Below are 10,016 nucleotides of genomic sequence, written 5' to 3'. Positions count from 1 at the left end.
TGAATGATGAATGAGAGATAACTTGGAACAAACTTGCCAACCGGCTTGCATTGAAACTCAACCAGCTAGACATCATCTTTGGAATAAAACTTGCTATAATTGGCAGCGATGCCTTTTTGCTTGCATTTGTTTCTTTTAGAATTATTCTGTCTTGGGAAATGGGAACTTCCTGCCTATTAAGCTACGATAAGAGAGTTGAATTTTCTTGGGAGGAATCTTGACAAGGCTAATTGCTAGCCTATTGGCAGCCAGCTTAGTGCTTTGAACTGCATGGAAAAGGATTTTAAACTTCAGTTTACCAGATGCCATGTTAAAGTATTTTAACATCCACATATGATTTTGGCAGCATGCATTTTTTTAAAAAAATGATGTTACTCTGTAAGATGGAAAGGTGGTACATAGAAAACTTCCTCGGAGATCTTAGTTTACTGTGCAGGCCACATATTGCAAATTGAAGAATTAAGCATTAAGCAGGGACGTGCAGTCACTAGAGGCAGGGGAGGCGTGGCCTCACCAGTCATGAGGAAAAGGAAAGAATTTTAAAGAATTTTTTAAAAATAATTAAAGCCAAGGTAGTTGCTGCCAGATTCACAGTGACTTGGAACAGTGCTTTGTGTTAACCGTAGGAAGAGGCCAGAGAACTAGGGGCCTCTTTTGCATAAGGAATTTTTCACCTTTTAAGAGTTGAGCAAGGGTTAACAAGCAAAAAATTCCTTATGCAAATGAGGCACGTATTCTCTCGCCTCATGTAGAGGGCATTTTTAGAGGCTTTTTAGAGTTCTCTGGGAGCAACTAGCTCAGTCTGACAGAGCTCTGGCCTTTCAAGAGGGCAGGGCAGGGCAGGGAGAAGCAGAGTTGAAATAGTCTCTGAAACAGCTGGAAAAGGTGTGTGTGAGGGGAGGGGGGAGGAATTCAAAAAGTTTGATTGGAAGGCAGCAGGGGAAGGGGAGGGGGTATGGCAGAGGAGCTGCTTTCAAGCCTTTGGAAAATATATCCAATCCAACTTCTGTGTTTTGTGTTTGAGAGTGAGTGAATGAGAGAGGGATCCAAGTTCTCTGTGTGCGTGTGTCTGTTTGAGAGAGGGGGGAGGGAGGGAGAGAGGGAGGAAGGAGGGGGAGGGAGAAGAAAAAGAATGGAAAAACTTATTTTGCAAGGGGGAAAAATGCTGTCGCTTTAAATCGGAACTGAGCATGCCTGGCTGTGGAATTCTGGGAGTTGAAGTCCACAAGTCTAAAAAGTGCCTCACCAGCCCTAAAGCTGACTGCACGTCACTGGCATTAAGTGCTATTTTTCACTGTCTGGCTGCAGGAGTACTTGGCAGGCAAGGTGCAGGTATAGTCTGTGTGCCTGCATGCAAGCTTTTTGAGGAGCCAAAATTAAACATACACTGGAAATATGCTTGGGCTTGAGGCTGGCGGCAAGGAGATAAATACCAGGCCACGAGGAAGGTGCAGGTTTCAGGCAGACAAAGAGTGCAAGGCAAAGAAACATAGATGGAGTTACTAGTGATGAAAGAAATATCCTTTTGGGTTCAGCTCCAAGTGGGGAAAAAGACACTGGAGACATGGAGGCTGCTTGGAAAGATGGTTTATTGTTGGACAGGACCACATGGCTTGAGCCCTGAACAGAAAAGGGGATCACATGCTTCAATGTTGGTGGAGAAGAAGAGAAGGGCTGAAGGAGGGGCTTGCTAGGCTTTTTATAACCTGTTCAGTCCCACCTCTCTGTTTCCTGTTCCTGTGTAAGAAATGTATTCTGATTGGTTGTCAGACCCCCATGGGGCCATGCAGGGGCAACTCTCTAGGCTGCGTTTTGAATCCAGGTTTGGTTGAGTTCTCAAATGCCTTGTGGTCAGTTGAGTAAAGGGCCAATATTATCATGCCTTTACTCCCATCGCCCCCTGGGGCTGCAGTGGAGAAGTCTTTATTATGTAAAAGGGACTAGCCTGGCCTTCTCAATGGCCCATTAACAGTGGGGATGGGCAGGAAGCTACAGGCAACTATTCTGTCTTTTAAAACATGTTTCTCTCTTTTCATATCCAGAGAAATATTCTGCCTTTTCAATATTTCCTAGGATATTTCATTTTTCTGGGAGAGGGCTGGATGATAACTTCCCACACTAGGAAGGAGAGTGTGGGAAGCGTGTCTGCAGGCAAAACTTGCCAAAAGCCTGAACAGGGATAGAATTGAATGGTCCATGGTCAGAAAGCATAATGAAGTTTTATAAGGTCAAGGAGAGAGCTGAGATGGGATCAGAAGCGAACAGAGCATAGCCGAAGTGAGACCCAGAGCATGGAGCTGGTATCAAAACAATTCAGCTTCCAGCAACTGAGAAGTGGGAGTGGCATAGATTAAATTCCCCTCCCAGCTGAGCATTCAGAGCTGCAACTGGTTTTGCACAGTTAGTGCTGAAGACGAAGCAGCTAGGCATCCTGCTTCAGGAGAGGCTTGCCAATTGCTCACAAATAGCTCACTCTTACGAAGCACAGTTGTGTCTTGCTGAAGCCTATGGGTCTGCCCTACTGATGGGTGCCTGTATTGATCAGGGAGATGTCTCTCCCGGCAAGGAGGGGCCTGGCAGCACTATGCCTAGGGAACAGGGTCCTCAGTTCCCAGAACACCCCCATCTGCTGGTATCTCCATGATTGGTTGTTTGGTTGTGACAAAAATTTCTCGCTTTTGATTGACTTCTCCCTTTTGATTGACTTCTCCCTTTTGATTGACTTTCTCCTACAGTTGCTGGAACTGATTACTCTGGATACTGGTGATGGATCAGAGAAGGGACATGGATTTTGATGGCATCCTACTTGCCAATGACATAATAGAGGTCCTCTACTACAGGTACTACTCTGGTGACTTACAGCTGCTCATGGAGGTTGCCATGAATAGCCTGTATTGGATTCAGTTCAGTGGTGGGTTTCAATTTTTTTTCAAACCTACTCTGTGGGTGTGGCCTCCTTAGTGGGAGTGGCTTGCCGGCCATGTGACCTGGTGGGAGTGGCTTGCCGGCCATGTGACCTGGTGGGAGTGGCTTGCCGGCCATGTGTTCTCTCTCTCTCTCTCTCCTTCCCTTTGTCTCTCTGTCCTTTTCCTTTTTTTCTTTCATCTCTCTCTCACTTTTTCTTTTTTTCTTTTATTTATTTATTTCTTCCTTTCTTTCTCTTTCTCTGTGTGAGTCTGTGTGTGTGTGTGTGTGTCTGTCAGTGGTGGGTTTCAAAATTTTTTGGCACCTCTTCTGTAGGTGTGGTCTGCTTTCTGGGTCCACTGGTGGAACCTCTTCTAACCGGTTTGGTAGATTCTACCGAACTGGTGCGAACTGATAGGAACCCACTTCTGATTCAGTTACTTCGTTGACAGTGATGGGGAGGGGGAGTGCCTTCAAGTCAGTGTTGACTGACAATAAGTCCTTGCATTTTTGGGCAAGGTTTTTTCAGAAGTGATTTGCCATTGTCTTCTTCCTAGGCCTGAGAGAGAATGACTAGCCGAAGGTCACCCAGTTGGCTTTGGGGCTAAAGCAAGGTTAGAATTCAGTCTCCAAGTTTCTAGTCTTATGCCTTAGTCATTATGCAAACTGGAGCCTAACAACAGAGGTACTTCATGATTATCCCATTGGTTCATTCGACCTATCCATCTAGCTCAAGCTGATAATTGGTGGGTGGTTGGAGATTTACTATACTTTTAGGAGCCCAAACAGGGTCTTCCAAAGTCTGGTGGTGATTGTCCTACTTACCATACTAGGACGGTGATACATGGCAGGCAGGCTGTGCAACTGGAAGATATTATGGTGAGGATGCCTTCATAAGGGATGAAATCACTCATTTTGGTGATTTGGTCCATGACTATTTGATAGTCAATTATCAAGAATATGGAAGGTAAATAATGATATACCAATGAAAAATGAAATACCAATGATAAAATCCATTGGTAGGATTTTTCATGTGCCTAAGAGCACTGACAGGGGTTGAATGATGTTAATAGATTTGCCTGAAATGTTCTTGGCGTTACTCCTAGTGACATATCAGTGCATATCAGCTTATACGTGGCCACCAGAAATCCCTATTGACTAAATGAATCATCTTGTTGCCAAACGTAGCACCTTCTTTTACAGAAGCTCTTGGGAAGATACAAGGATACAATAGCTCTTTCTGCTAGGGCTTCTGCAAAACTTCACACCACCCCTCTTAAGGTGGCCATTAATCCATAGTCTGATCTATTCAATCCAGTCTAGCTGCTCCAAGGGCATCCTGTAACTGGTTTAGAACTACTGTGTCATTCCAGGGTACATTTGGAGGTTTACTCTGCCAATGACCACTTCCAGTATAACCAGTGCATCTTTAGATCAACCATGTTGCTCCCCCATCAGTCTCCAAATTATACAGGATGGTGCTTTTGTCTAGAATAGCAATAGAAATAGCAGTTAGACTTATATACCGCTTCATAGGGCTTTCAGCCCTCTCTAAGCGGTTTACAGAGTCAGCATATTGCCCCAACAACAATCCGGGTCCTCATTTTACCCACCTCGGAAGGATGGAAGGCTGAGTCAACCCTGAGCCGGTGAGATTTGAACAGCCGAACTGCAGAACTGCAGTCAGCTGAAGTAGCCTGCAGTGCTGCATTTAACCACTGCGCCACATGGGTCTCTTAGAAGACACGGGTCGGTTCATTTGGTGGCCCATCAGCAGTCACAGAAGAAACTCCATATTGTGAGCCTCTGGGTACGATGAATATGTAATTTGCATTGCACCGGGGAAGCAACAAACAATTCAGAACAACCGTCAAATGTTTTGGGAACAGTCGTGGGGTATTTTGGGCAATATAGTGCTGAGCCTCCAAGTTCCTCCAGGTGTATCAGCATCTTAGTCATTGCATCTGTTAATTGTTGCAGCTGGTTACAGATTGCCCTATTCTCTTTGTGCAATGCCTCTATGTTGTCAGCCAGACTGCGTGGCATTTGTGTAAAGAAACAGGGCCGGAAGCAAAGCTTTCTCAGCAACTAGTCAAGCACACGCTGGGGGGTCTGAGGTTGAAGCCAAGGAGACCACAGTCTGGGCACCAGAATGGAGCGTGTGCCAGCAGAGCCAAGAATGGAAACTGGAACAGAGTTACTGGGAAGGAAAGTGCGGGAAGTGTGCCTGCGCACACCAACTTTGCCACGAGACAAAAAGCAAACAAATATAAAGCAAGATCAACTTATGCACGTCGGAAAATGTAACGAAATCTTGTAAAATCAAGATCGGGAGGGAAGATTGGAATCGGAGACATGGAACATAGAGACAGATGCCGAAGTTGCTTGTAGCAACCGAGAAATGGAAGCAGCATCGCTTAAATCCTCTCCCGGCTGAGCGTGCCCAGATGCAGCTCTTTTTGCACAGCTGGTACCAATGATAAGGCAGCCAGCTTGCTTGGTCCAGGAGAGGCTTGCCGATTGCTGGTGAATCGCTCATTCTTGTGAAGCACAGGAGCATCCTCCCGTGGCCTGGGTGGTCTGCCTTGCCACCTGATTCCTGAGTGGAAGGAGAGGCTTTTGTGCAAGCATGGGAGCAGCTTGGCACCACTGCATTCAGGGAAAGGCAGAGCTACACAATTCTCAGCATGCCTCACTCCACTGGCATCTCCCAAGCCTCTCCTCCCTTTAGTTCTAACAGCTGTATCCGAAGAATTCAGCACATTCCTAGTACTACTTCTTTTTTTAAAAAAATTATTATTTTAATTCGTGACCCGACAAAAGCGCGAACGTCGAAAGCGCGCCGACAAAACCGCGGCACTAAAACCGCGATGTCAAAAGCGCGCCGACAACAGCGTGCCGACAGAAGCGCGATTTAAGTTAAGGTAAGGTTTAGGGTTAGGTTTAGGGTTAGGTTTAGGGTTAGGTTTAGGGTTATTTTTAGGGTTATGTTACAGTGCGCTTCTGTCGGCGCGCTGTTGTCAGCGTGCTTCAGCGCTCATTCGTCGGTGCGGTTTTGTCACCGCAGTTTAGTCAGGCGCGCTTTTGTCGTTCGCGCATTTGTGGTGGAACCGAACCGTTTTAATTAAACAAAAACACACAAAAAAGAATCATCTTTCGTTACATCTTGTAGAAAGCGTGTCGATTGGTTACAAATACATTTCGCGCGTTTCTTCCACAATCACTACATGTACAATTGAATTGTACATTTTAAATCAAAATGTTTTATGAATTTTACTATCACTGTACCACAATTCTCATTTAATTACAATTATTTAGATGTGTTTTTATCTAAAATCATTTGTATTTAAAGACACAACCACCTACTGGCATTCATTTGCAATTTCAATAAACCTCCAATAACATTACATTCCTAGTACTTCTTGAATTCACACAAATAAAACAAAATGTTTGTACTTTTCATGGAGGTGAGGATTAGCATAAAAATTAGCACACATTTCTAATATTTTGGAGATACTGTAGGATTCCATGTTGGAAGGTTTATTTGCAGACATTGTATCAAGGTATTTTCCAAGCATGGATATAGTAACTGGAAGAGGAGTTTTACCCAATTTATTGTCATGAATTACAGTATGCCAGTAGTTTAAAAAAGAAGTTTTCCAGAAATGTATTACAGATTTGGTTCCACCACAAAACCGCGGACAACAAAATCGCGATCGACGAAAGCGTGCATTTGACGTCATCACAGCGCGACGAAAACATTGCGCTGTGATCGAAAAATGTAAAAATAAAGCGAAAACCTTACCCTAACCCCCCCAAACCTAACCCTAAACCTAACCCTAAACCTAACCCTTAACCTAACACTAAATCTAACCCTAAACCTAACCGTTAACGTAACGCTAAACCTAACGCTAACCCTTAACCTAACGCTAAACGTAACCCTAACGCTCTAAACCTAACCCTAACCCTTAACCTAACCCTTACCTTTATGTGAATCGGCTTGCTTTAATTTAATTTTTATTTCAATTTTTAATTTTTTTCATCGCGCTGTGATGACGTCAAATGCGCGCTTTCGTCGATCGCGCTTTTGTGGCCCGCGGTTTTGACGGGTCACGACAGATTTCCTATTTAGCAATAAATACACACAAACTTTCCTACCAGATTTGATTCACACTACATAGTAAAAAAACTCAATTAATTTAGCAATTAGCTACCAGTATGATAAATTTTCAGAACTAGTCTCCAGAAACCACAATTGGAGGATCAGACAATCTCTGTTTTTGGAATCAGGAAATAACACTAAACAATTAAGTTCAATTAAAAAGTTATATGAAATAATGGGAGTACTGACTAATTGTGGATGTTCCCTTTTTACATTAGATGCAATGTATTTTTGAACAGCTTTATTCCTTTACTTGTTAGGGCAGGGCTAAATTGTTTAGTGAACTTTGACCATAAGATATAGATTATTATAGTCCTTCAATCTTTCTTCTTCTTTTCCCTTTCTTAAAAAAAGTATTAGAGAAAGTGGGGCAAACTATCCCCCTTCTCCAAACAGTTCACTCACTTCTTTCCACTTCATTTGGAATGTTATTTGGAAAAAAAACAGCAATGTTCAGATATAAATTATAAATAGTTGATAAGCTGGAAATTAAAATAAGGCCCCAATCAAAGGACCACGATCAATAGAACTCAGAGAAAATACGTTTAGTAGGGAAGCGTTAAGGGGAATTACACTGTTTTTTTCCTCACTTGAAAATCTAGCACAAAAGCTGATTTCTCAAAGAAAGAACTTCAGTACTTGGATCTTGCATTTCTTTGAGGGAACCTACTGGGACATTCAATGGAACTGCTAGAACTACCAAAACTAGGCTGCAAAAATCCAAATATGGATATCCTAGTGGCTTTCTGAATCATTACCACCCACATCAGGGGTGGGTTGTTGCCGGTTTTACTACCAGGTCGCAATCTGAGTGCACATGCACTGTTCAATATAAATTGTTCTGTGCGCATCAGTGGTGGGTTTCAAAAATTGTTCAAACCTACTCTGTGGGTGTGGCCTCCTTTGTGGGAGTGGCTTGCTGCCCATGTGACCGATGGGAGTGGCTTGCCGCCCATGTGAACCGGATATGAAGATGCCAACGACACTTGTCAGAACCACCTTAAATTACCTCACACACAGCACTGGCATGCATCAGAATATGATGTAAACTTGTTTTTTAAAAGGCATCTTTGGTTTGCGTTAAAATAACTTCAACACACGCAATGTTCTGATTGCACCACAAATGCAGTAGCCATCCTTACCTTTCACAGAGGCACTGAGTTTTATAATTATGAGCATGATAGTGTAGAATAATCATATCCAAGGACCAGTGGTGGGTTTCAAAAAATGTTGGAACCTCTTCTGTAGGTGTGGCCTGCTTTCCGGGTCCACTGGTGGAACCTCTTCTAACCGGTTCGGTAGATTTGACGAACCGGTTCTACCGAATAGGTGCGAACTGGTAGGAACCCACATCTGGTGCGCATGTGCAGAACAATTTACAATGAACTGCGCACGCGGTCACTAAAATCCAAACTGGCGGCAGCCCAGCGGCTGGTTCAGGGGTGTGGCAGGCCTGGGTCACTGCCAGTTCTGCAACCCAGGCCTGACTTCCACTACCAGTTTGGCCAAACCAGGCCGAACCGGCAGCAACCCACCTCTGACTCAAATACACTATATTGCCAAAATTATTCGCTCACCCATCCAAATAATCAGAATCAGGTGTTCCAATCCCTTCCATGGCCACAGGTGTATAAAATCAAGTACCTAGGCATGCAGACTGTTTTATAAACATTTGTGAAAGAATGGGTCGCTCTGCGGAGCTCAGTGAATTCCAGCGTGGAACTGTGATAGGATGCCACCTGTGCAACAAATCCAGTCGTGAAATTTCCTCGCTCCTAAATATTCCACAGTCAACTGTCAGCTGTATTATAAGAATGTGGAAGTGTTTGGGAACGACAGCAACTCAGCCACGAAGTGGTAGGCCACATAAACTCGTCCAACATCAGTGTGTGACCTCACAAATGCGCTTCTGGAAGAATGGTCAAAAATTCCCATAAACACACTCGTAAATCTTGTGGACAGCCTTCCCAGAAGAGTTGAAGCTGTTATAGCTGCAAAGGGTGGACCGACATCATAGTGAACCCTATGGATTAGGAATGGGATGTCACTTACAGTAAGTTCCTATGCAAGTAAAGGCAGGTGAGCGAATATTTTGGCAATATAGTGTGAAGTACCCGTGGTTCGCTCATGAGGCCAATGTTGAGAAAAGACACGGACACGAGCTTTCTCGGGATGAGGCGACCCAGATTGTGGTCTGGGAGCCCCTTTTATTGAGATAGGACAAAGGCAGGAGGAGCAATCAGCATGTGATTTAAGACAGCCTGTCAAACTACAATTGCTAATCTACTGCTCAGGGAAGTTCTGTCTATATATGGTCAAATCCTGGTCAGGATGTTTTATCTTTTGGGACTTTTTTCCTGTGTGGTTCAGCGTGGCTGTGCATGCCCTGTTATGCACTGGGCCATGGGTGACCGCCACACCTACACAAGGAGTTATATGACAACAATATAGTGTATATGATAGTCTAGCACCACAGAAGATAAGATGTAGATTAAAGAAAGGTGTGATCCATCAATGAACATTTGAAAGCAAGGCAACCAGTAATGCTATCCTCTTATCTTCACTACTGGTTTGGTAGCAGGAGCCCATGCATTTTCAGTGGTTTTTAGCCATTCTGGAAAGTATTGCATGCATTCAACGTTCCATCAGTTCAAGGAAAGACAATAGCATCCACCATTTTTAGCAATAGGTAGTCCAATTTCAAGTACAATTTCCAACATAAATACAGATTTGCGTTAAAGATAGACAGTAGAACTAACTTGAAGTCAACTTGTACTAAGAAACCTAAGCAGTTCTGCTGTTTTGGTTGTTTAGGGCCAACAAATACTCAATTCCCATCATTATGAAAAATGGTGAAGTTGCAACAGTGAATATAGAAAGTAAAATAACACCCTCACTTCAGGTTTTAAATAAGGTACTTGAACTAAAGTACAGAAGATGAAGCAGACAT

Source organism: Thamnophis sirtalis, unplaced genomic scaffold (assembly GCF_051295495.1).
Source record: "Thamnophis sirtalis isolate CommonGarterSnake01/CBP01778 unplaced genomic scaffold, rThaSir2_p1.2 scaffold_6, whole genome shotgun sequence".
NCBI classification, from domain to species: Eukaryota; Metazoa; Chordata; class Lepidosauria; order Squamata; family Natricidae; genus Thamnophis; species Thamnophis sirtalis.
The sequence above is the reverse complement of the archived record's forward strand: the minus strand, read 5'-3'. Positions refer to the sequence as shown.